This window comes from Kogia breviceps, chromosome 11 (genome assembly GCF_026419965.1).
Source record: "Kogia breviceps isolate mKogBre1 chromosome 11, mKogBre1 haplotype 1, whole genome shotgun sequence".
NCBI lineage: Eukaryota > Metazoa > Chordata > Mammalia > Artiodactyla > Physeteridae > Kogia > Kogia breviceps.
The window spans coordinates 76423207-76449444 of record NC_081320.1 but is presented as its reverse complement, the minus strand read 5'-3'; the positions used below and the strand labels follow the sequence as shown (position 1 = coordinate 76449444).

Here is a 26238-nt window from a genome sequence, read left to right as displayed (position 1 = left end):
AGTTAATTCACTCATTCATTTGAGAAATATTTATCAAGAACCTCTTATGTGCTAGGTTTTCCTCTAGACTCTGGACAAAGTGTAGACAAATATATTTTTTAAATCAACTTTATTGAAGTTAATTTACATTCAATAAAATGCACAGATTATAAGTGAAGAGTTCAGTGAGTTTTTACAAATACTCACACCTGTGTAAACTATGCCACACTCAAGATGTAAAATATTCCCATCATCTCCAAAGTCCAAAAGTCTCTTTGTGCACCTAATAGTCTACCCCACCCCCACCCACACCCCTGTCTCTGCCCATCACCATAGCTTATCATGATATTTAAACTTCAAAAAAATGAAGTCATACCACATGATATGTTTAATTCTGTCTTCTTTCGCTCATAATTATGTCTGCATGATTAACCTGTTACATTTTTCACATATTGTACATATTTTATTGACAAGTATTATTCCATTGTACAAATATCCACATATTTCTTTATTACCTGTTAATGGCTATTTAGATTGTTTTTAATTTCTTGCCATTGTGAATAATGCTGCTATAAACATTTGTGTACAAATATTTCTCTTAAGGGAATTTTACATTTCTCTTCATTAAACCTATGGATAGAATTGCTGAATCACATGGAAGGTATATATTTTAAAGTATAAGAAACTTTCAAACTGTTTCCCTAACTAGTTGTATCACAGAAGTGGAGAGTAGAACAGTGGTTACCAGGGGCTGGGGATTTGGGAGAAATGAGAAGATGCTGGTCAAATGGTACAAAGTTGTAGTTATATAGGATGAATAAGTCTAGGGAACTAAAGCACAAGCATGAGGATTATGCTTAATAATACTGTATTGAACACTGGAAATATACTAAGAGAATTGGAAAACAAATTAATGACTTCTAGTGTAAGCTTTGACATGTAAAGAGCTTGGAAGTTATCACTCTTGTCCTCACAAAAAAAAGCCCCCAGAATTGAAAATTAATGGCTTTTCTTAGATCTATCAGGTAATTGAGGTCACAGGGCAAACCACCACTCTGAAATCTGGAGAGACAAGTGAATTAAATACAGAGATCCACAGCTGAGATTAGCTAAAGTAAAGCAGAAACCCCGGTAACCATAAGCAGGTGGGAACACTTACATGGTAATCATCAATAGAAACATATCAAACTGAAATGCAAAGAGAAAAAAGAATAATAATGATAAAAAGAACAGCATATCTAAGAGCTATGAACAAATATAAAAAATATAACATACTAGTAATGGGCATACACAGAAGGAGAATAAAAAGAGAAAGGAGCTGAAGAAACATTTAAGCAATAATAGCTAAGAACTGTCCAAAATTAATAATACTAATTGTAACAAGTATACCACATTAATGCAAGATGTTAATAATATGAGAACCTGTATGTTTCAGGTAGAGGGTATATGGAAATTCCCCTGTACTGTTCTAAGATTAGTTTTTTAAAAACATTATTTCTTTAAAGTTTTAAGTTTTGTTATTTTTTTTTCAGTTTTTGCCCTAGGAATTAAAGTTCTTCCTCTAAATCTAATATTTCATTTATTATCATTTTCCTTCAGCCAGAAGAACATCCATCAGTGTTTCTTATAGTGCATGTATGCTACTGACAGTTTCATTCACTTTTTATTCATCTGAAAATGTTTTAATTTCATATTTATTAAAAAATATTCTGTTGAATATAGAATTTTATTTAATATCTTTCTTTCTTTATTCAACACTTTAAAGATAAAGCCTAAATATGGTCGGACCTGCATTTTAACAGTATGCATATGTATATGTTTAAGATTGTGTCTGCTAAATAACATCTGGTTTAACTTGGGTCAGGTTTTTTCTTTTTTATTGGTCTACTTTTTTCCTTGAATATGGTTCTCATTTTTCTGTTTCTTTGCATATCTAGTAATTTTTGATTGCTTATGGACATTTCGAATGGTACATTAAAGGGACCCTGTGCTCACTTATATTCCTCTGAAGAAAGTTGATTCTTTCTCTAACAGGAAGTCTTTTACTGGATGATCACCCTGAAGTTGTACAATCTTTTTTTGTTAGGGTGGGTCAGTGGAAAGCTCAAAGTATTTAAGAAGGCCCTCTAAACATGCTGGAACTTAAACTTCAACATCGTCTTTTCTGTGGATCTTGTCAGTGTTCATTTTTAGGTAGTATTTTTAAGGTAGAACCAGAGTAAATTTTACTCTACAGTGTCGTTTTAACTTTTAAGGCATGCACTTTTTGTGTTTTTCTGGATGCCCATTGTGTGAAGCAGATCTGTCCACTCTGGCTGGTACAGCACTCCAAAATCTCTCGTTACTATTGGACTTCCTTTCTCTCTCTTCTGCTGTCATCCTCATAGGAGTCACTTACTGATGTAGGATCAACCTGTGCGTGCCAAGATTTTGGCCAAGGACTCATGAGGACTTCCATGTATACATCTGAAATTGACCTTGACCCCAAGCCAGTCCTCTCTGGTATCCTTCCCTGAAGATTTAGGTAGCCTTAAACCCTGATGTCTGTCTCCTCATCACAGTGGAACCACTGTGTCCTGCTTGGGCTCCATTTTTCTGTGCTGTCTGGGGACATTGTCTCCATAGATATAGCTAGAGAAAACATGGGGCTCCCTTCTCTCCATAATTTTACCCAATTTTATAGTTGTTTATGGTAGGAGGATTACTTCAGCATCAGGTACTATTATAACTAGAAGTTGAAGTTTAAAATTATATTATTATTTTTAATAAGTATATATTGTCTTCAACTTCATTGCAGGCCTCTTGAAGGCAAGCATTAGTTCTTATATTTTGTTTGAAACTCCCAGAACCTTGGAATTTGGATTTCTCCTAGAAAGTTGGAGAACTGTATTGTTGGTGATTAAAAATTGTAGTTTAATTGAATTATTCAACATATGAATAGAAATCCTTCTCTAGAAAATAAAGTGACGTCAAAATAAGTTTATATAAAATCAGGAAAATAATAATCTTGTGACAGTGCTATTTATTGCAGGGTGGTACCATCAGTAATTATCTATGCTTTGGTAAAAGAAAGAAATTATTTCTTATCTCTGAAGAAAATGGAGCATCAATGAGTTCCATTCTTTCAAATTCTTAGTCTCTCCATGCTGTGCCTAAAGGGCCTTGTTTTCATATGTTTTCTATCGTATTGAAAACACTGTCTAGTTATTAATTCTCTGTGCTTCTTGGTTTCTTCCAAAGTCTTAGTAAAGTACCAATTAATATTTTATAATCTTTGAAGTACTTGTTTCTGTGATTAGATTTGTAACTCTTCTATAGTTGGCTTTGCACATACTTGGCACTGTTGTGGTCATTGTTACCACTGATTGATGCTATAGAAACTGAGGGCATATGGCAAGAGGGAAGATAAAGGAAAATATAGTATAAAAGTCCTGGACCAAGATGCTTCATTACTCATGTTTCATGAGGACATTAGGACCTACTTTATGTACAATCAATCAATCACCAATATTTATTAAGCACCTGTTGTTTGGAAGAAATAAAGAGTATCAGACATAACTTTAGCCTTGAATGAGGAGTTAGAAAACTTCCAATACCAAATATTAGTTGGAAAAGCAAGACACGTACATAAAATAGCCTTGGATTTTCCCAAAGTAATACAGAAGTGCTGAGAAGCTAACAAAGAGAAATAAGATCTATATCTTGAAGGTGCTTACAGTATGGCTGAGTAGACAGATATTCAAAGAGATGGTTATGATACAAAGCAGAATGAAACAGATGTTAAAGCAACATACAAAGGTTATTGAGCACCTACTAAAGGCCATGCATTAATTCATTTAATCCTCAACATAGCCTATGATGTAAGTACATTATTAATCCCATTTTACAGATGGGAAAACATGGAGGCATAGAGGTGTGTGAAGTAACCTGCCCAAGATAACATAACCAGTAAGTGACAGAGCTAGGGTCTGATCTCAGGCCATCTGGTTCCCACATTTTTCAAATAAAGGAGGAGGAAACAGTTTCTTCTTAGAGGAAATATGATGTTGAGGGACTTAAAAGCACTATGAGCCAGATTATCATTAGGGTTCAGTTATCACTGATAAGGTGCAACTGGTCTCCCATTCCATGAAAAATATATAAATTCAGAAAATACAACTACCTTATGTTCTCAAATCTAACACAAATTCCCATGCCAAGGTAGGGTTGGCTATCTGCAGAAAAGAGTTCTTATTTGCACCACTTACCCACTGCCCCCTAAAAGATCAAGAATTATCACAAGCTATAATTCAAAATGATTCAAGTCTCTTAGGATTTATTTCTCCAAGATCTTATAATAATTTACTTACTCAGTTCTGTAGATCCTTGAATACAAGTATGGTTTTACCTCAAGAGCACATACATCTCACTAGTCAGTGGAAATATTTATTCCTCTTTATAAATTATGAAATTAACTTTATGGCTTAGAACTAAGTATCTCATGAATCTTGTTATCATGAATTAATAATAATTCTCTACATTTGTATAATGCTTTACAATGTTCTTCCACATAAATTATCTTATTTAATTTCCATAGCAGTGTAGTGTGTTAGGGAAAGTTGATATTAATAACCCAATATTAACCATGAGGAATCGAAAAATTAGGAAAATTTAAGTCACTTTCTTGGGTTTATATGGCTGTGGATTGTTGACCTGGACTTAGAATTAATCCAGCCTTTTTTTTTTCTCAGCTGGAATGATGGTGAATTCACTAAGGTTGAGTAACCCTATGAGATCTGGCCCCAAATCATCACCCAGGCAGCCTCAGCCATTTATTAGAACTGTGCCAAATGGCTTAGAACTTAAGTGTCATAGCATGTTAGAGATGGGAGAGATCAGTGTGTCTGGACTTTTCAGAGGCAGGGAAATTTGGTGGTCTTTGAAGGAGGAGTAGAATTTGAATGGGTGGAGGCAACAATTATGCCGTACTGGATTGAGAACAGCATGAACAAAGGTGCTAAGAGAAAGAGCAGTCGGAAAATATTTGGGAAGTGGGACTACTGTATTACAAATCATATAATGGAGGTTAGAAGTGAAGTTGGATAAATAAGATGGAGAAGAAGATACTAAATCAGAAGCAGGAAGTGGAAAGTGGGGAACTGCATCATGTTCTTGAAATAGGAATTAGCATGCTTAATGGGCTGTTTAGGGCTGATCAATCCATTTTTGTTTCTTAGGGTGAGTAGTGGTGAGGGTAGGAGATCAGCTGGGAAGTAAAGAGTTGATGTTGATAAAGGCTCCAGTTATGGGACTGGTGTAGGAGTGGAGAAAGGAGATATTTTAAATAAGGAAAGAGTATTAATACACTGAGAGACTGGATTCAGAAGATAAGGCAGACAGAAAATTTAGAGACGTCTTCACGGTTTCTAGTCTGGGAGGTAAAAAAGACTGTTGCAGCCACTAGCATCAAGAAATGGAAAAGAAAGGGAACGTATTTTAGAAAAAAGCTATTTTCCTTAGCTTGTTGAGTGTGACATGATGTTATCTCTGAGGAGGATATCCATGAGGTTGCATCTTATGGGCCAATTTGAAAGTGAGGGCAGGAAGAGTTTGATCTGAGAAACATTGACGTGCAGTGGCATCTGATGCCATCAGATTTGGGGTAAACACAGAAGCATGAATGAGAGAAATCAAAGCAAAAGTTCAGTGTTGGAGGCTTGTGAAATCGCCTCATTTAGGTGCTAGAAGATGCTTGGAAGCACAGAAGAGAGACCAAGAAGGAGTGATCAGGGATGCAGAAGGAGAACCAGGAGAGAGGGATGTCAGTGACCCCAGGGAAGGGCAAAGGGTAAAGAAGTTGGGCAGATCAGTAGTTTTTTTAAAAAAAACAAAATCTACAATAAGAATTTAGAAGAAATATACCATTGGATATGATAATAATGTAACCAGTAGAATTTGGGGGAAATAATTCAGATTGAATAAGTTAATCACAGTATACCTACCACTATCAGTAGATAAGTATATTATATGTAAGGTTCTACATTAACATTTTTTGCTGTTGTAAATATACAATGTTAGAAAGTCAATGGACCTACAAAGCAATTTGTAGAATTCATCCTGAAAGCTACTGAAATAATTACGACCTTTGGAAATTTTACCCATTTGGATGAAATCGGAGTTCGGAAAAGTTATAATATTTATGGTCGAGTGATATTTAAGAATTAAGTACAAAATTTTCCAAAATATTAAAGTACCCCCAAATTAAAATGGAAAAGAAAGAAGGAGATAGCACTTGCAGTCATCCTAAATAAGTTGTGTACTTTCAAGAACCTGGTGCTGAGAAAACTTTAGAAACAGTGTATTTAGCCACAATTTCACCAGCTCATCATGAATTTTCTATTTTCTTAATTCTCCCGTTATTGCTAGAGAGATTTGCAAGAAAGAAGGATACTTTTAAAAGTTTCATATTTCTCCTGTTTATTCCCTTACCTGAAGCCATAATCATAATTCCATAGGAATAAATTATGATTTCACAAAGGATTATAGCTTTGGGAGGATAATTAGATGCCAGAAAATGAAGTTTTTAAAATAAGGGTTTTGTTTGTAATATCGAGTATTTGTGACAAACACAATGAATAATGATGCAGATGTGCCTCAAAATGTAACATGTCATGTGAGTGATGGTCTAAATTCTGCTGAAGGGAGTTCTGGCAGTTTCAAACTTTTCTGCTATGGTATGGGTTTAAAAATAATAGGGTAGCTCAGCCCTGCCCTGTCATAGAGAGTTCATGTGAGGAGATATTTCTTTTCTAGCTTAAATTGCTTCTGTAATTTTATGTAGCTAGCACCATTATTGCTACTGAGGATTCATTTGTATTACAAGGACCTCAGGTGCCAAATGTCAGCAAGTGAAATGTGCCTGCATGATACTAATTCCCATGACGAAAAAAGCTAAGTAATTTTCCAGTTACTTCAACCTACAGTCAAGAGGCAAGAATTCCTTAAAAATTATTGAGAAAACAATTGTTCAGGGTTTCCCAGGGAAGTCACTTTTTCCACCTTAGGATCTTCTACCCGGATAGAATTTCAATTCTATCTGGAAATAGAAATTCCCTACATATGACAATCTACTCAGCAGTGAAAGGTAAGCTCTAAGGTAGCATAGATGGAATTATGTCTCCAGTGCTTAGTTTAGCATACTGCCTGATACAACGAAGATAGTGTGTGCATGTGCGCAGGTGCACGCGTGTATGTTGAATGAATTCAATGAAAAGGGGGATCAGTCAGAGCGTTATTAGTACTGCTCCTGAGAGCAGACTACTTTTTGCTCTGTGTCTATAGGAAAAACCTTCCCTCTGCCTCATTTTCTCAAGCTAGGAAGGAACTATGTACGCTAGTGCTTCTCTTATGTTTTGGCAGCATGGGCGTTTTCCAACGTGTCTGTGTGTGTCTTCTGCACCATCAGTTCTAGTTAGATGGTTACCTGCAAGGGTTTCTAAGCTGCTGTTGCAGAGCTCTTCCTTTAGGGAACACTGACTAGCCTTTATTTAAACCCTCCTGGTGTAGAAGTGTCTTCCCATAATACTGTTCCTACCCATTGTGCCCAGTCACCCAAGATGGAGGCCCGAGGGCATATTTCAATATGAATGTGCTTTATGAGGTTTGGTTTCCAAGTTTGTGAGTGGGGAGAAAAAAACATGGCAGAAGATCAACAATCATCTATTTTTTTTTGCTTTCTTTATTGAATATTATATGACAAAATCCTTGTCATCTGAAGAGGCAAAAAATATTCAGCCAGAGAATGTAGGATGCTAGTATTTTAGGCATGTGTTAATTAATAATGACATGTTAATTTTCCATATATTATAGTTTGTCAGGTTTTTTAAAATTTGTGATTTGTTTGAGACTTCTTGTTTTAAACAAACATTTGCTTGAATATCTAATTTGTATTTATAATTTTGAATTATTTTTCTTAAAAAGAACCACCCAAGTTGTATAGGCTTCAGGCAGTACAAAATCTGTTCCCCATCCCACTTGGACTCATGCTTGCATTTCTCTAATAAAACAAGCCTACATATTACTATTTTAGTTGATGGGAAAGAAAAATGGATAAGCGGTCTTGGCCTTCCCTTTGTTTCCACTGAGAGAGACAAGAAACCCTTTATGCAATCGATATCCCAGGGGTGATGAGCTCCTAGTCACCTCTACTGAGAGGACAGAAGAAGCAAAACACTATTTCCAGGAAAAGTTCATAGGTTCTCTGGTCTCACAGATATGGTTCAAAAAGTGCTGAATTTGGAGTAAAAAAAATGAATTATTATTCCTAACCTGCCTGTTATGAGCTGTGGGAACTTAAGGAAGTCACTTCACTTTGCCATGCTTCGGTGGTCTCTCTTTCTCTCAAATGTGATTTTTATCTTCACTTGTTTCACAAAGATCTTCTTTGGATCAAAAGACATAGTATATGTTAAAATTCATTGTCATAAATAAAGGCGTACTGGTTTAAATTGTTACTGATATACCTTACTTCTCAGTAGGGACAAAACATGTTCTGTGATGGAATAGGAAGGCACCTCATCTACCCCTCTTCAATGTTCAAGATAGTTATGGACACTGGAATGACAGTTGAGGAAGATGAGAAGTTGGGTGACAAGTAGCCAAAGAAAAGTGTCTTCAGTAGAATTCCAGCCTCGACTTCCCTTGAATCTTGTTTGTGAGTGTATCTCACCTAGTCCATCAGCTGGCTAATGCCTAGCAACATCTGTCTAATTATTTTTGGTACTTTAAAAAAATTATAATAATCCATGTATTTGATGGTGATTCTATTTTCCAGAACTGATGGTGCACATAACAGCCCAAATCAAGTGATACAAAATGGTAATTGCTGTTATCTTTACTTTTGTTTTGTGCAATTCATGAAGAAATATCATCATGGGTGGACATATTGTAGAGTAGAAATATCATTCTACTAGTAATAGGAGAATTCTATTTAGTTACAGCTTTTAAAAAGGCAGTATATACTTGAAATAAATAATATACTTTCTCTGAGTTTTAGGTCCTTTACTGGTAAAATAATGTCAGCCCAATTTTACCAAAAGTATTATGAAGATCAAATAATAAGGAATGGATATTGAAGGATTTTGCCAAGCCTATAAAGCCTACTCAATTAAATGGTGATATTATTTCCTAAGAACTCCTAATGAGGAGGCAGTTAAATACATTAACTATGAGATTAAAAAATAGAGGAATAAGCAGATGCAAAACCTACTAATTTGATAATTCCTGGAGCCATTAGTTCGATAATATACATGCACAAACGTAAGAAAAATAAATGAAAAACACTTCTTTTATCTAAACTTGCCCTTTTCTTTTCTGGATGGTCTCATAATGTTAATCTGGAATCTACCAATTCCATCTAAAGGGATTGTTTGAAGCATTTGATCAATCTTTTATAAAATGTATATGTCTGCTGCTTTTATAATTGTGACTGAAAAAAGGAGGTGCTGGATATATTTTGCACATTTTCTGATTCTGAGACAGAGTCACTGGCAAGGATTCTGTACCACAAATTCCCACAATGCACTGGTGACAAATTTCCTTCCAGGCAAATATCAGCTAACTGCATTATATAGACATCTGCCCACAGTGGAAGAAACAAATCATAAAACTGCTATTCCATAATCACAGAACTGAAAGAACTGCATAAGTGAAATGACAGGCTATTAATTCTGGTTTGGAAAGCCTGAATAGGACTTTTGATGAAGTTTAATTTTCTTTTGGCTCTTCAGAAATGGATAAATCATTTAAAATAAAAATAGATGTATTATAAGACACTCATTTCTCTCAATATTTATTATTTGGGGAAAAGTGTTTTTTTTAATAATGAAAAATAATGATCAAGTGTTCACAATGAATGCTTCAAAATAGCACATAGTTCATTCTCTGATGCCTCACTGAGCTCTAGACTTGAAAACTATTTGTCATAATTTAAGTAAACCTCCAGTATATACAATTTTAATTGAAAAGATATATTTCATTAAGTGCTGTCACACATCACTATTGTTACTAAATGAGGCTTGGTGGTACCTCTAAGACACTTTTCTACTGACTGGTTTTTGTCTCCAACCTGAGCCAAATATAGCCTTCAATATATGTATCAGCTATCATACATTGCATATGAGATATTATGTAGATATAGATATGGTATACATTGTTATGTTTTATAACATTTATATGATATACATTCATATGAATATTTCTATCAGCAATTGCACTATAAAACTTCAGTGACATAAGAATAATTACCAATTTTTAAAAGTCTTGCATCTGGAAAAGTATTTATAGTTCTATGAATTAATCAATACAGAATGCTGTGACAGTAAGATACAGAAAGGGAAAAAAAGAGGAGAAAGCATTTTGGAAATAAATATACCCTATTTAATATAAATAAATAAAAATAAATATGTCAGTCTAGAATGTGTAAGAAAGTTAAAGAGAGTTCTTTTTTTGTTTTTGCAAATTCTTTTTACCATTTGTGAGATAATGAGCTTTATTTTCTATTTTTTTCTGAGGTTGGCAAATTCACCTTGAAAAAAATATGGGAAATAACACTGAGAAAGGCATATGCACACTACCACTGCATTTTAATTAGGACCCCACATAATCATATCTAAGTTTACTTGTGTTCCTTGCAAAGTATGTTAGGGCCAAGGAGCCAATAGGACCATTCTGCCTCAGTTACTCTAGAACTCACTGAAGTTTTAGTGAGCACATAGGTAACAACTGATGTCTCAGTGAATAACTTAATTCACTTGGAGAAAAGTACTAGTGGAAATCCACCACTTTTCTCCATTTGCACCAAACCTGGGCTTTTACTACAGGATGCTGGTTTCATCTAACAAACATCGTCTCCAACTGTTTCTTCTTCCCCAAAGCCCCAGGATGATGCCTGAGGCCACCGACACCAGCAGTGTGGTGGCCATCAGTGTAGCAGAAGTGACTTGTTTCCATATCCTTCCATATAAGTGGTTGTCCTACTGGGCTCCCCAGGTAATCACAGCTTATTCATATACTTAAGAATTTACAGTTGGTAAGAATCTCAAAGAATAGAAGCTCAAATTAAGACAAACATCCAGGTCTTCTCCTCATTTTTCATTTTTTAATACTTTTGAGGGAAATATTTGAAACATGGACTCATACAATTGTCCAAAAAAGATCCAAAAATGTGTTATTGAGGTTTCTCTTTTTACAGTCCTGTCTGAAACTTGACACTAAGTTTTATTTTTTAATTACTGTTATTAACAAGTTGAGAACACTTTCTGTTGTATAAGAGGTTGAGACTTGAATGTACTTTTGGAGCAGACTGACCCTTGTTTGGGGGGAAAACATACCTGAATGTATCCTTTAAGACCTATCTTATAATGCAGAGGTACACCTCAATTTTCCTTAAGGAAAACTATTTTTTAAATGCACCTCTTGTAGCCTGAGATTCTTAATGTAAATTGGTAAAGGAAATCCTATGGGAGGCTGAGGCAGAGCTGTGGCTCTAAGACTTTTGGGAGGATTGTGTGGGGAGATTTCCTTTTCATGGTACAAACAGCTTGTGTCTGTAACTTTTGTCTTGCACATCTTATGTACATGCATATGTCTGTGCAAGTGAGAACATGTGAGAGAGAAAGAAAGAGAGAGAGAGAGAGAGAGAGAGAGAGAGAGAGCTTTTAGTTGAGTAGTTCTTCACCTGAAATAGGAGAGCATGAGATGGGAAATCAGCAGGAATAGGTTTTCAGGCTTGATGGCTTGATGTCCATATATGGGATAGCAAGACTATAGAAAAGACCAGATTCTTTTATAATTTTTAAAAATTAATTAATTTATTTATTTTTGGCTGCATTGGGTCTTTGTTGCTATGTGTGGGCTTTCTTTTGTTGCAGTGAGCCAGGGCTACTCTTCATTGCAGTGCACAGGCTTCTCATTGTGGTGTCTTCTCTTGTTGCGGAGCACAGGCTATAGGCATGTGGGCTTCAGTAGTTGTGGTGCATTGGCTTGGTTGCTCCGTGGCATGTGGGATCTTCCCAGACCAGGACTCGCACCCATGTCCCCTCCATTGGCAGGCATATTCTTAACCACTGTGCCACCAGGGAAGCCTAAGACCAGCTTCTTGGCTTAGCTAGACATGGATTGGCCAATTGATATTCAGCTGATCCTGCCACACAAGATCAAATAATCTAATATACTGATTGTATTCTGACATAATTTTTGTCTAGGAACTAAAGAATAAATCCACCTGTGGTGGGTATTAATGATCAAGATAATAATAGCTAATACCTACTGAGCACTTACTATATGCCGAGCAATATTCTAAATGTTTTATATATGTCAACTGTTACCTGTATAACAACTCTGAGGTAGGAACAATTAATGTCTCCATTTTACAGATAAGGAGGCTGAGGCTTACAGAGAGAACTTTCTCATAGCTCCAGAGAGAGATTACAATTTGGTAGGGAGCTGTACTCGAAGGGTTGATGAAACCATGTTGCACATTGTGTCTTGTCTGGGTTACCGAGGAAAGTAATCATTTATGACAACACTTAAGAAGGCTTCTCTCAGCGGGCTTCCCACCAGGCATTGGGAACTGAAAAATTCATGAAAGCAGCCTGCTGGTGAAAGGGCCAGCCAAAGGCACATGCCACACAGAATTCACCTACATGTGATTAGAATTCTGTTGGGTAAGATTTTTTCTTGGCACCCTTACCTTTTTTCCATCCCCTTTGCCTGAAATTCAGGTTTCCTGGGTTGTTGTACTGTTATCCTCTACATCCATTATAACATGTTGATTGACATGATCCCAAACATCAAACTATCCTTACTGCTGTTACATTAATACATAGTTTTGAATAAACCTGACCAACTATATTTATTTTTACCTTCCTGAAGACAACTATTCTTACTTCTGTTGTGTGTATGCACACACACAACTGTTGTGTATACAACAACAGTTGTATATGTGTGTATCATTGGTGTCTAGCTTTTTAAAAAAGTTTTGAAGTCAAATGGTCCTTGTTTTATTCCTAATCTCAAGGAGAAAGTATGATTATTCATTAAATAAGATATTTTGCTGTAGGCTTTTGGTAAATACCTGTAGAAGATTAAGAAATATCCCTTCCATTTTTAGTGTTCCAAGATTTTCTTTTTAAATCATGGATCAATATTAAATTTCATTAAACTTTTTTTCTACATTAATTGAGATGATCACGTGGTTTTTCATCTTTACTCAAAGGATAGAGTACAATGACTTTCTAATGTTAAGTCAACATTGCATTTCTGAAATAAATGCTACTTTGTCATGATATATTGCATTGCTTATTGAAACAATTTTGCTAATACTTTGTTTAGAATATTTTGCATCTATGTACATGAGTGAGTTTGGCCTATGTTCTTCTTTTCTTGTACTGTTATTTTTGTGGTTTGGTATCAAAGTTATGATGTCCTCACAAGGAGCTGAAGAATGTACCCACTTTTTCTATTCTCTGGAAGAGAGTATGTAACACTGGTGTTATTTCTTTCTTATGTGTTTGGCAGAATTCTCTGGTGAAAACTTATTGGTCTGGAATTTTCTTTGTGCAATGATAATACAGTTGAACTTCCTATTTACAGAAGGGAAATATAATGCCAGGGAAAGAGTGACATATTTAGTACTGACAGCCCTAGGTGCTTGACTTATCTCATGTACCTGAAATTATTAAAAATATCTTTAATAGTTAAATGTGTACTATATAGATTTTTCTATTTTTTTTAGTTTTATGAATTATAGTTTATAGAATCTTTAAATTTCATCTAAAATTTTATTTGTCAACAGAGTTGTTTATATTGTACTGTCTTTTTTTTTTTTTTTTTTTTTTTTTTTTTTTGCGGTATGCGGGCCTCTCACTGTTGTGGCCTCTCCCGTTGCGGAGCACAGGCTCCGGACGCGCAGGCCTAGCGGCCATGGCTCACGGGCTTAGTTGCTCCGCGGCATGTGGGATCTTCCCGGACCAGGGCACGAACCCGTGTCTTCTGCATCGGCAGGCGGATTCTCAACCACTGTGCCACCAGGGAAGCCCTGTACTGTCTTTTAATGCCTGATCTTTATTGATGTTTCCTTTTTATTCTTGGTATTGGTTATTTGGCTTGCTCTTTTTTATCTTGATCAAGTCTCACTGGAGGTTCATCAAATTTATTACTTTTTTCAAAAAATTGATTTTGGGGGCTTCCCTGTGGCGCAGTGGTTGAGGGTCCTCCTGCCGATGCAGGGGACACGGGTTCGTGCCCCGGTCCTGGAGGATCCCACATGCCGCGGAGCGGCTAGGCCCGTGGGCCATGGCCGCTGAGCTTGCACGTCCGGAGCCTGTGCTCTGCAACGGGAGAGGCCACAGCAGTGAGAGGCCCGCGTACCGCAAAAATAAATAAAAATAAAAGAACAAAAGAACCAACCAAACAAAAAAATAATTTTTGGCTCTGTTGCTATTATCTACAGCCAGCAGTACCCCAGTGAGGCAGCAGAACTTAGAAGGGCTGGCTTCCTTGTGTTATCAGGGAGGCAGTGTGTACACATGTGGCCCAAAGGCAGAGAATCACTAGACAGCAATGAGCCAACATTAGTGAGGATGTCAAGGGAAGCCCAGAGAGCTCAGATATTAGAGATCTTTCCTTTGAATATCACATAGGTCTTTGAGAGTCTAATGCAATACTAGAATGGAGAAGGAAGTTCAATAATGGCTGAGGTGAGATTTTCCTACTATACTGGAAGTGCAAGCTTGGAGTTAGAATTGTGTTGGTATAATCAAACTTCTTATGGACATAGCTTCCTACCATCGCATTTTTGTTTTCATGATTTTTCTTGGTAAAAAATCAAAATTTTCATGGACTTAGCTTCATATCCTCTCATTTTTGGTTTCCCACATAGACAAATAACTTCAAAAAAGGGCAAGATTCTCATGAGTCCTGTTTCCAGCTTCTGCCATTGTTACCCTATCACTCACTCCTGACCAGTTACACTTCCACAGCCTAGAAGGGGTTGGTTTATAAATAAGTTGTGTGTGTGTGTGTGTGTGTGTGTGTGTGTGTGTGTGTGTGTGTGGTGTGTGTAAGATGGGGATTTGATTATAATTTTTAATTAGTCCAAATTTAGGTTCACATATCTCAAAGGAACACTATGGGAACACTTGGCAATTAATGTTTGTAAATCACCTTGAGATCCTTGAGGAAGAGAGATGCTATATAAATGAATAATATGGTAATGAAAATAATAATACATGTACTCACATTCCCAAGCCAGTTGCCTGAATTAGGTCTTGAAGTCTAAGGAAAGCTGTACAAAATGTAACTATCTAAATAAGAAAGTATTTTCACAGCCCTCAAGTCATAATTGAAAATATCTGTGAAATACACAATAAAATCATAACCCATGACTATGATTTATAATACACTTATGAATGCTTATCATTTATATAAATAGCTATTTCACTATTTGTATACAGCTATTGGATCAAAAACTAAACACTGTAATCCTTTCTTTGTGATGATATTATGTGGAAGCTAATTGGCAATGTTTCAACATAATTGCTGAATGTTGCTTAATAATAAATTATAGTTCTATTACTAATTTAAGACTTGTCAGTGGCATAATAGATATTTCTGCAAAGAGTTTTTAGAAAGAATTCTTTAAAAAGGAAAAAAAAAGCCTAGAGCATCTTCAAACCATAAAAGAAATTATTTCCTCCCCACCTGAGTACCTTTCACTTCCTTTCAGTATTAAAGTTCAATAATCCTATACCTCTGACAATGTCCCTTCCTTTCTGGCGCTCCATAGGAGGTAAGGGGGAGGAAGAATATACTTGTTTACTTTATGTATGACACTAAATTCTGCCATTTTGTATTATTGTCAGTTGATTTGAAAGTTCTGAAAATGGCATCAAACTTCACAGAACCGGTAAAAATCAATCATTCCCATAGTTATACAAAGTAAATTAGGGCATTAGGGTTTTACTAAATAAGATTTTTAAGACCTAGAAAATAGAAGAAAGAGCCATTCTGTTAGTTATGAACTACTATTACTTTCTAATTTCATAAGTCTATCCATTTCCTACTTAGCCAATTTTATTATAAGAAAATGTTTTTTCTATTTTTGTTGTTGTTTGTTATCTGTCTCCCCCAACCCCCAATAAGAATATAAGCTGTTTGGAACAATATTTTGTCTGTCTGTCTTATGTATTATTCCCAGCACTCTGACTTTACCTTCCACATAATAAATGCAAGATCTCTCACTTCTGGAGAGTTTTTTGTTAAATATTTGTCATATACCACTTGTTGAAATAGAAAAGAAAATAGAGGGTTACTTAATAAGTTGTGGAAAATCATAATACAGAATAATATAATGACTATTTTCTTTTATACTGTTACCAGAACAGGAAGAGTAAGTAGACCTTAAATATTGGCAAAATTTAAAAACATAAATAAAGCGTAATGAAATATCCTTATGGCCTTTAAAGTATTTTCACATAGATGATATACTTTACTTCAAGTCCTGGCGGTATGTGTCTCAGGTCAAGTAAGGAACAGAGTGGAAAGAAAAGTTTGAACAAGTGAGAATGTATGTAGTTGGGATAAGAAAGCTGAGATTCCACTTCCACTTACTGATGATAGTTTATAGACTAAGAGATATATGTTGAGGTTGAGGATTGGAAGAGCACATCCTTAAAGAATTCTCTAAGCAGTTGGAAATGTGCCTGGATTTGGGTAGGACTGAAGGTCCCAAGGTAAGGTTTTAGAAACATCTGTATAATTTATAGTCAAGGTTTAGGAGTGAATGTGACCACAAATTCAGAGAGAAAGAATGCTTAGTTCAGAGAGTTGGGAGAAATTCCATCATTTAGAAGATGAGGGAATATTAGAAATTTTCAAAAAAGTTAACCAATGAAATATAATTGAAATAGGAAGGAATCTTGGATAGTTCAGAGCCTCACAAAAAGAAAACAATAGAATGGTCCAGAGAGGAATGTTAACTGTCAAATCTTACAGGAAGATCAAAGGTAGATGGTAGAGGAACAACAGCTGATTTGGAAATTCAGTCTTAAGAGAGCAATTTCCATTGAATGGTAGGAATGGAAGCTAAATTATAGGATTTACTAGTGGATGGGTGCTTTAGGGCACTGAATAAGATTAATTTTTTTTTAAAAGCTGGATATTTAAAGGAGATAGGAGAGGTTCATGAAGGAGTAAAAGAAGAGTATTTTTATGTATATTTTATTGTTTAATTGTTTTAGAATAAAAGGACAAGTATATTTATGGGTAGAAGGAATCCAATGGAGAAGGAAATTAGTAAAAACTAAGACATATAATTTAGTCAAGGAAATAAAAAGACAAGGGAAAAGGATAAAATTATACAGAGAGATTTGGATGTCAGGGGAAGGAATTTGATATATTCAGTGTTATGTTCTTGGTCTCAGCCAAAGAGGAAAGTAGGCCATATGCTGAGATAAAATAGAGTCATTGCCATAAAGTGAACGTACTACAAATTTTGGAAGCTGATAAACTCAAAGTCATTTCTAGACTCTGCCACTTATTTTATAACTTTAGAAATGTTACTTCCCATCACTGAATCTACTGCCTTGAAAAATGGGAATAATAACTCCAATCTTGAGGAGTTATCTTAAATTTGGAGGTAATAGCAACCAACATTTATTGAGCACTTTCTACCTACCAGGTCCTTGTTTAAAAACTTTACGTAATTGAACTCATTTCGTTGTTAAATCAACATTTTGAGGTAGGTGCTATCATTATTCCAATTTTGCACAAGGAAATTGAGGTAGCCAGAGATGGAATAACTTTCACAAGGTCAAACAGCTTATAAGAAACAGAGCTAGGATTTGAACCCAGGCAGATACATTATCCCTGTAATATATCTAAAAGAGCTTAGAATGGTTCTTGACATATAGAAGATTCAATAACTAGGACTTTTAATTAATGCTAACTTTATTAAATTAAGGACTTATAAAATGTTTCTAATTTTATACTAAGTTAAACCCAATAGAAAATCATCCGGTAAGGAATTAAACATTTTCTGCACACCATAGGTTGATTCTGAGGCCATACCTGAGGTTAGCTATATATGGCTTTAAATAGGCATAGATTGGGGCCCAGATATGTCTCATAGTGCCCTAGATGACTAACTTTATCTTCTCTTTAAATACGTTTAAATTCTATAGTGGTTTTTCTCAGTTAATTAAGGTATTGTTCCCTAACTTCTTTTTCCTGAGGATTTACAGGGTATCATGATATTGTTTGAGGAACATTGAGGGACTGGTCTTTACTAATTATCAAGTTAAACTGTTATGAACTGAGATGTACACCATCTTGGATCCTTGGTCTCACCACATCCCACTATTCTGGAACTCTGGTATCTGCTTCTATATTCACCTCATCATTTAAATACAGCATGTTTTATTTTCAGTGGCAGACTGAGTAATAGGTAAGCTCAATAAGTATATTCAAACCTTTGGCTTGAAGGATTTAAAAGCTGATAGTAAAGAAGACCTGAACCGAAATCAGAGAGATTAAGCAAATCTCAAGTTGTGCGAGCCTGGACTCCAGGGACACATTTCTCCTAGGGACATTTTCCAATCCCAAAATAAGTGATCAAAAAACTAACCAGTGTTTGACAGTTTTGTGTGGCTTGGGGGGAAGAAAGTTGAAGTCTTGAGCCTCTCAAAGGTAGAAAAAGGTCTGATAAACTCTCTGCTGTTTCATGTGGGACACCGAGGTTCTGATTCCTAGGAATAAGGATGCATTAGAAGTAATATAGCCCTTATAGGGAATGAAACCTGAAACCAAATCATCTAACACCAGAAGTTAGATTATGGTTATCCCAGATTGCTAGTGTTCCCAAGAACCTGGCAAAGCAAATAAAAATTCTCTCGGAAGAGATATACCATCATTCTAGGCCTCAGACTATTTCTAAAAGTAATTTTTCATATCAATGTTTGGCATACAATAAAAAATAACTGGGCAAACCATGCTGTGAGATAACAAATGAGAACCAGACATAACAATAGAAAATAGAAACAGACTTTGAGGTGATTGAGATATTGTAATTGCAGTTATGAGACAGTTTAAAATAAGTATGCTTTTTTGTTCAAGGAGAGAAAGAACAAGATAAGGAACTTCAGTAGATAGCTGGAAAATATTTTAAAAAGGGAGATAGCAGAACTGAAAAAGAAAACAAAGATATTTTAGAACTACAAAATACATTAAAAATTAAGATCTTAATGGATATATTTTAAAGTAGGTTAAGGACAACCAAAGATATCATTAGTGAAATATAGGTAAGAAAAACACATTCAGAGTGAAAAACAGACAAAAATGAAAAATACAGAAGAAAAGTTTGGAGACAAAAAGGATACAGTGACAAATTTCAATTTAATGTAATTAAGGTTCTAGAAAGAAATAAATGAAAGAATGAAACAGAAGGGATATTTAAATAGATTATGGCTATTTTTTTCAAAATGATAAAATACATTGAACCAGAGATTCAAGAAGACTTATGAACCCAAACAAATTTTTTTTTTAAATCCATGTTTAAGACCCTCAAAGCTAAACTGTAGAAAGTTAAAAACAAAGAAAATATAGGTTCAGTGAGAGACTAGAGAGATTGCACTAAAGTAAAGAAAAATTAGACTGACTTCCGCCTTGTTACTAGAAATAAGTAATAGAAACAAAAAAAATATTATTTTTTAAATTCTGCAAGAAAAATCCAATGTAGGTTTTATACTCAGAAAAAATTCTTAAACTTACATATGATAATACTCATAACCTTCAAATGGCTAGTACTGAGCATCATAGTTTAAGAATATGGAAAAGTAAAAAAATAATAGATTGGGTATATTGCATATCAGGGCTTCTAGAGAATGTTAGAGATATTAAAAGTCATATACTCTGGAAAATTAACAATGAGTTATTTCTTCAAATCCTCATCAATTTATTGAACAAATATTTATTGGGTACCCACTATGTGTCCGGTACTGAGAACAGTTAAAACCTATACTCTAATGGAGCTTATATTCTTGTGCTGAGAAATAACAAGAGTAGCAAAACCAAAACAAATATATATAAATAAATATATATAATATAGAAAATAAATATAAAATATGCTATCAGACATAAGAATGAGATATAAATGGTAGTAGGTCTCAGAAGAGGCCTCTCTGTTGAGGTGACATTTAAGCAGAGACCTAAAGGAAGAGAGGAAGGAAGCAGTAGAGATACCTGTGGACAGACCTTTCCATGTAGGAAAGAAAGTAAGGGTGTATTTGAGGAGCACAATGCAGGAGAGTGCCTCCAAAACAGTGGAAGGGAAGAGAATGCTAGATCTGCCAGATCATAAAGTTGACTGTGGTCTTTGGATTATTTTGTGATTGGGGGTGCAGGGGAGGGCTAGGGTTATGGGAAAATTTTGTGCAGGAGAGTGCCATGATGGGAGTTAAATTTTAAAAGAATCCCTTTGGCTGCTGTTAGGAGAGCAAACCACAGGAAGTGCTGAAGAAAACTGGGGAGTATTGAAGACTTGCAGAAGTCTGTGTGTGAGACGCTGGTGGTCATCACTGGAGAGCTACTGGTGTACATGGCGAAATGATACGGTAGGTATTTGCAGTATCTGCAAAGGGTTAATATATAGAGTATTTTGATTCAATGTTTGCATGTCCTCTGAAGGATATATTTAGAAGTTATAAATTGAATTAAAGTGAGAAAGCTTAGGGGCAACTTTAATAAAATCTTATTAAAATGAACTATAGGAGTTCTAAAAATGTCATCTTAATTTAGTAGCTTCAGATTATTTATTTTGTTTGGGAAAGTACAATAGATCACCTCTTCAGATATGAAATAGCAATTTTAAAATTCAAAATATATTTTAATGGTGCATTTCCAATATAGCATTTCCTCTGAATTATGATCTACTCCAAATGTCAACGTGAGAAGTTTCACTGCATTGTGCAAAGATTTTTATTTTAAAAAAGGTGTTCTGAAGATGTTGGGTTTCTGATTCTATGAACTCCAGAAATATTGGTCTGGTTCTAGAATAAATTCATATTATTAAGTGGACGGTGAACTCTCTCTTCTTAGTTAGAAAATTATCCCCAGAAGATGTTTTAATAGAACTACTCTTTTTAGAGTAATAAAATCACCAGGTGTCTTTCTTCGTGTGATCTGGCATTCTTTCTCTACCCACATCATTGCTGCACATACTCTTGGAGTTGTGTTCCAGTTTAAAATGAACACTGGATGAGTCTATACCAGTGTTCCAGGTCGGGCAGAAGAATCACCATCCAGGCTGTAATGAAATTTCAGTGAATTGCTGTATTGAGAGATTATTTAAGCAAACATGGAAATAACATTTAAGTCTTTTCCTTCAAATGACAAAATTACATAATAACTATTAAAATTCATGATCCTAGGATTAACCTCTAGCTTTGAGATTAGCTTGCTCTTTGTGTTTTAACTCAGTGTCTTATTTAAATTTCAAATCCAGAAGAGTTTAAAAAATGATTTTGAATAGCATTCCCTTGAGTACATTATTAAATTTTATTCTAATCCTGTAACAGGATTAATTACCTGATGGAGAATTCAGTCCTTAGGATTCAAAAATAAATTATTGGGAAGTTTTTTTTTTTATGAAAGGATTAATAGATGGGGATCTATGAATCTCAGGTATACCTAACCTTGAGTACAGGCTGGACTTTTCTTTTTAATTTTAAATTGAACAACATTGATAACATGTCCTGCCTTCAGGGGGAAGCTTCAGAAAGTGTTATAAAGATACACCAAATAGGCTTGTTTGGCCTGATGTTTTTTGGAGATATTATATTTTTGTTTTTGCTGATTTTTAAAAGTGATACCCATTAGCTGAAAAATATTTAAAGATTACAGAATATATGAAGTAGAAAACCAAAGTCTCCTCCTATACTTAGTCCTTTCCCCTGACCTACCACTTCTCTATTCTCTGAGATAATCATTGCTAATACTTTAATATGTATTTTTTCATGTTACGCTATATGATATATAGTTGGGCATATGAGATATCTAATGTGTCTACTGGACCAGGCTGTTTTTCACTTAACAATGTATCATGAACTTTTTCCATGTCAAGGCATGACTCATGTCATTTGTTTGAAGAGCTGCATAATATTCTATTGAATCAGTATATTCAGGTGTCTGTGTGTGTGTGTGTGTGTGTGTGTGTGTGTGTGTGTGTTTGTCTATTACATGAGAAACTGAGACTTAAGGAAATTAAGACTGCTCATGGTCTGAGTAGTCAGTATAGCTGGGTCCTAATTACAAAGCCCCTATTTTAAAAATTATGCTACAAATCCCCCCAAATTTTAACTGTTAATAGTTAATTTCTGAATTAAAAAAGAGGAAAGCTCCATTGAATATAGACATGTTGTTTTCCATATTTCTAGTTCCTTCATTTGGATCAATGTTTAGAAGTAGAGTTGTTGAGGTGAAAGTAGTTTTAATTCTGATACTTATTGGGAGAGAAGGACACTCTTATCGATGATGTATTTGATAGTACCTATTTCCCCAAACACTTGCTGGTTCTAAGAATTATCAATCTTGTTAATTTTGACAAATTGATAGATTCTAATTAAAAGAATTCAAGCCTATTCAAAAGTTTAATGCTTTACTTGTGTATCCTTCTTTGATGAAAAAAAACCACATGGATTTGAGGGTGCTTGTATTCGTTCTTATTAAATTATAAAAATCTCAGTAAAAGACATAATGCTTTGTCATATATTTTAAAGATTGTTGTTTCTCCTTAACTTTCTGTGACTTTTTCATGTACAAATAATTAAGTACAATGGAGACATACCTGTGACTTTTTGAATAGTTTTCTGACCATGGCATTCTGCTTCAAGAGACTTTAGCCCAAAATTATTGAAGTATTCTCTTTCTTATTCATCTTGTCATGACTTTTTATGACTTTTTATGTTAAATTTTAACTCATAATTAATCAGTGATTAATTTGTGTGTGTGTGGTGGGCATTCCCCTACACCAAATGGAGGGTCAATTGTCCCAAAATTTAATGAAGAATCTATCTACTATTTATAAGTGTAACTTCCACTATTTCTAGATTCTCACTTATGTAACATCAATTTTATTTTTGTATTCTTTATTCTATTTCAAAATCCTTTCTTAAACTGCACTAAACTTCAAAAAATTACTCAGCAATTACATTACAATTATATACTAACTCTATATAATTTTATTACTAAGCCTTAAATGTAAATCCATAGTTCATAGTTTCTACAAAATATTTGTCCTTCTCGCTTTGATTCATTTTTATTATTCACTTCTTGTTTGGTTAAATTTAAGTCTTAAGCAATTCTTTTCAGAAGTCTGTTTTGGGGTTATACCTTCTGAGTTCTTAAGTGGCTAGTAGAGTTTTTCTCTAAATTGTGCTTCCCTGAATACTGCTTCTCAGTGAGATGTTAACAGATGTTTCAAAGGGGAAGGGAACATTATTGTCAAATAAATTCAGGAAAGTGGGTATAAAAATTAGCTCGTTGATGTGTTTTTGTAAAAATTTGATTTTATCCATGAATTTCTCAGAGCTCTTAATAAACTGTGCTTTATGCTTCTTTAAGAGATAAATATAATGTATATTTCTAGAATGTAATTATCCATAGACACTATTTAATAACAAACACATATAAAGATCTTATGGAACAATAATTATAATCGTTTGGAAAATAGTGGAGTTTAGAATTCTAGATGCTCTGTTCATGAAGGCTCATGGAAGCTTTCCAAATCAAAATGTGAGGAAAACTCCCTGCTTACTCCTACCAGTCTGTTAGTTAATTGGGCTCTAATCTGTGTATTGCAACTATCATCTCTCTGTATCGTAGCCATTCATTCATTCATTTATTAATCCATATTTAATTGGTGCCCACTGTGTTCCAGGAATTCTTCTAGACTTCAGAATACAGTAGTGAGTGAACAAATCAGAAAAAAAAAAATGTGGAGGTTAATGGGATGAGGAGGGAAGTTGGAAAATAAATAAGTAAAATACAAAGTTTATCATATTATGGAATGAGGGATACAATAAAAAACAAAAAGGGACATAGTGGTGTGTGTGTGCATGTGCATATGTAGAGGGGTGAGATTTGGTAAGGTTCTATTTTAAATAAGTGGTCAAAGATGTTTTGCTGAGAAAGGTCCTGTTTTAATAAGCACCTAAAGTAGGTGAGAGAGCAAGCCATGCAGGTATCTGGGATGAACGCTGGCATGAAGGACTCTAGTCAGAAGGAACACTGAGTTAATTTTTCCCTGTACGGGTTTGTAAAAGCAGACTGGCAATTCAAACTCACCTTAGTGAGAAAATATTTAATTATTTCAGTTGGGCGGATGTTTGTTATAACAAGAAGCATGTACATGTCAGCTGTAGGAAGGTTCTAGCTACATTGTAAGTGACTCTGCCCTAACTGAACAATCCTTCTTCCATCAGAGATGCAGCGGTTTTTCTAGGTGCAGTTTCTGCCCTTAGAGTAACAACGAGGAGATGATCTGAATCTGTCTGGGAGCTCTGCTGAAGTGACCCACGTTCAGAGGTAGGCCCTGACAGTAACCCCTGAATTTTTCATGTGACTCATTTTTGTATTTTCTAAGAAATAGAAGCTGCTACTCAAACCATTAACATTAACTGCACTATCCAATATGGTTATTGAGGCAAATTCTGCAATGATTATTTCAAACTCTGGCCAATGAGGAAGGGTTACTTGGTGTTGGCAGGGAATTTAGAACTGTTTGGTCCCTTCAAAAGCATGATTAGAAACAAGCACCATAGAAGCCAGAGATTGAGATTGCATGTATTATTCTGGAACAGAAAGTTTAGGGGAACAAAAATTTCTACTCTTAGTCACCTTCATGTATTTTCATTTGGCTCATAACTTCATATCTCAGTTTTAGCACTTGAGTTAGTTCTGTAAAGGGGATAATAGAAGTGCCCTTTGCATATGAAATTTAAAGTGCAATGTATGTGTGTGTGTGTGTGTGTGTGTGAGTGTACTGTGAAAGAGGGAGAGACATCTGAATAAGACTTCTAGAATAAAGAGCTAAATTCCTCTTTCTTCCTTATTTTGAAGAAGTACTAATGAATTTGAGATTTTAATGTTGAAGGTAATTCTAATGTTATACTATTGGGTTGGCCAAAAAGCTTGTTTGTTGTTTTTTTCTGTAAGATGGCTCTAGTAGCCCTTAGTTGTATTTAACTTCATGCAAAACAATTTTGTTAGATTGTATTGTGACGGCTGTCATATCAGCATGCATTTAAAAAAACTTATCAAGGGCTTTCCTGGTGGTGCAGTGGTTGGGAGTCCACCTGATGATGCAGGGGACACGGGTTCGTGCCCCGGTCCGGGAGGATACCACATGCCGTGGAGCGGCTGGGCCCGTGAGCCATGGCCGCTGAGCCTGTGCGTCCGGAGCCTGTGCTCCGTAACGGGAGAGGCCACAGCAGTGAGAGGCCTGCGTACCGCAAAACAAACAAACAAACAAACAAACAAAAAACTTATCAAAACTGATGAATTTTTGTGTAGCCATTTAAATATTGAAGATGGGGAAAAAAGCAACATTTTTGGCATATTATGTTTTATCTTTTGAGTAAGGCAAAAACACAACTAAAATGCACAAAAAGATTTGTGCAGTATGTAGAGAAGGTGCTGTGACTGATCGAACGTGTCAGAAGTGGTTTGTGAAGTTTTGTGCTTGAGATTTCTCTCTGGACGATGCTCCATGGTCAGGTAAACCAGTTGAAGTTGATAGCAATCAAATCGAGACATTAACTGAGAACAATCAATGTTATACCATGCAGGAGATAGCCGACATACTCAAAATACCCAAATCAAGTGTTGAAAATAATTTGTACCAGCTTGGTTATGTTAATTGCTTTGATGTTTGGGTTCCCCGTAAGTTAAGCAAAAAAAACCTTCTTGACCATATTTCCACATGCAGTGCTCTACTTAAATGTAACAAAAGATGTTCCATTTAAAAAAAAAAATTGTGATGGGTGATGAAAAGTGGATACTGTACAATAATGTGGAATGGAAGAGATCGTGGGGCAAGCGAAATGAACCACCACCAACCACACCAAAGGCTGGTCTTCATCCAAAGAAGGTGATGCTGTGTATGTGGTGGGATTGGTTTTCTCCTTCCGGAAAACCAAGCGATTAATTCCAACAAGTACTGCTCCC

General features: G+C 35.2%; 1 long non-coding RNA gene across 1 annotated transcript in view; it reads left to right on the top strand.

Moving 5' to 3' along the window:
- Positions 1-24580, top strand: part of LOC136792092 (uncharacterized) — a 326865-nt gene extending 302285 nt beyond the window's left edge. Inside the window, exons 3-4 of the long non-coding RNA XR_010835254.1 lie at positions 20506-20627; positions 24495-24580. This is a non-coding gene — a long non-coding RNA (uncharacterized lncRNA). The remainder of the gene's footprint in view (positions 1-20505; positions 20628-24494) is intronic.
- The last annotated feature ends 1658 nt before the right edge of the window (positions 24581-26238 follow it).